Source organism: Papilio polytes, unplaced genomic scaffold, assembly GCF_000836215.1.
Source record: "Papilio polytes unplaced genomic scaffold, Ppol_1.0 DF821733.1, whole genome shotgun sequence".
Lineage (NCBI taxonomy): Eukaryota > Metazoa > Arthropoda > Insecta > Lepidoptera > Papilionidae > Papilio > Papilio polytes.
The window spans coordinates 1,052,679-1,055,017 of record NW_013527471.1 but is presented as its reverse complement, the minus strand read 5'-3'; positions in this window follow the sequence as shown (position 1 = coordinate 1,055,017).

Genomic DNA, 2,339 nt, shown 5'->3' with positions numbered 1-2,339 from the left:
ACCACACTCATCAGACGAAACACGGTATTGCTTCCATTTCACGCCTGTCTTCTGTGTGGTCGTGGTATTACTGGGGGCGTGCCGGCCTTGCAGTGCTAAGATGTTAAAGCGGGCACTACCACTGTAAAAAGTTCTGTAATTCACTTTTCGTAGTTCCAAATTCAATTTACATGAAAAGCTATATCGAACATCTCGTCTTATGACATGAATTTTGCTAAACTCGATAACAATTTAAGGCTTTCACGCTCGTTATTACCAAAACGTGACTCCGCAGTACAGCGTTCTATCAAAAATAATATACGCAATTTGTAAATGACAATCGATATTAACATCTATCACACTCCTAGTGGTTTAGTGGACCCTAAGGAACGCCATTAATAAAAGAGAAATTCAAACTAATACATTGTTTACTACTTTTAAAGTAACGGTTAGTTTTCTTATTAATTCATGTTTATTAATAAACCTTTTACCCGCGAATCCGTCTGCGAGGAATTAAAAAGGTTAGTAGCTTATATGTTCTTCCAGACTATGCTCTACCCCAAATTCTGTGCCAATTTTTTTTGAGATCCGTTCATCTGTTGGAGCAGTAAACTCTAGCAAACATCCATACATCTAAACTTTCGCATTTTATATTATTAGTAACTAGCGGTCCCCTGCGACTTCATCCGAATATTATGAAAATTTTATCTTATTGCATATATCAAATTATCAATTGCAAACGTCAAAATGACGCGACATGATGACAAAACATGGCTTTGCTTCCTTAATGTTGGCAGCTTGTAGTTTATGGACCCTTTTCCACATGAAGGTTTTTTCCAATTTATTTATTCCCCAAGTTTAATAGCGTAAAAATATATAGCCTAAAGCATGACGTAAGTCTAGGGTTTTTTATTAAAGAATGAATTATTCAAAAATATGCTGTGTTTGCTGACATCTTAGGCAACAAAGAAATGTGTGTTTACAGTTTATTATATTAGTATAGATAAAGATAAATATATTGTAAATTTATATACAAGTTTCCTCAAAGTTCTATTCAAGTGGAGACTTCTTAAGCGTATTTTCCTCTATACATAATGCATCACTAGCGCCATCTAGTATGAGCGTCGGTACATCGTAATGCTAGGAGACATAAAACCAAATGACACTTTAAGCACCTCAAATGTCTCGGAAGTGGAGTGCAGTATGATGCTATATTATTCGCGTCGTTTTTATTATTATAGTTTTCTCTTAATTCTTAATATCGTCTGCAAAAAAAAAGTATACCCAAAGAACCATAAATTGGTAAATAATTAAACAGTATTTTTAATAAATGCAATTCAATTGATAAATGGTTTTAGTGACGTCACAAAACTTCCTCAATACAAAGATTGTTTCTTTTATTATTATTATTTTTATAGAAAATATTAGTAGATTTTTGTTAATTTACTAATATTTCCTTTAACCATACCAGCTTAGCTCTAGGCTTGTGCTAGGATATGGTTCACGACAATATCCGAATAGCGGGAGTCGAACCCTCGACCGCAAGATCGGTAGTTCCTATCCCAAATAGGCTATTGGCGCTTAAGTAGTAAATAAGATAAATATTCGATGTATATGATAAAATAAATAAACTATAACTTTGTGGTTTGAAAGCCACGGAGCTTATAAAACTTTAGTACACTGAGTTACAGTTTCAGGAAAGTTCACTAAAGCTGTATTGAATCAACAGGAGCCGCTTGAAGGAAACTTTATAAGTGTTTTTACTCTTACTCGGTGATATTACTCTAATTTTTTAGAGTCATATTTATGATAGTAATTTTTAAGACTGTCATTTACTCAGTGTTTATGTCATTTACAAATACATTAAAAATTTATTAATAACTAGCTTACGCCTGCGACTCCGTCCGCGTGGAATTAAAAAAAGAAAAAGTAAGTAGCCTATGTGTTCTTCCAGACTGTCATCTACAACTATGCCAAATTTCATCGAAATCCGTTTAACGGTTTAGGCTACAAACTCGAACAAACATCCATCTATCCATCCATCCATCTAAACTTTCGCATTTATAATATTTGTTAGATTATTTTCATTATCCGTTTATTATCCAAAAAAAATGTTTTCACACGAGTTTTGTTGGTGGAAATACTCGTTTACGTTGAATCTTAATTACGTAACCAGTTTGTGAGTATTTAGATACTCAAGTAAATATTCTAGAACTCTAACTTTGTTTTCCTTTAAAATGTCTTAAATAATTATTGTTTATAATATTCCTTTGTAACAAGGCTTCACGTTGAGCGGAGTTCCGATCAATAGCAGTTGACAGTTGTTTGCTTTTAATATGGCGGCCGCTACAACGTAGCAC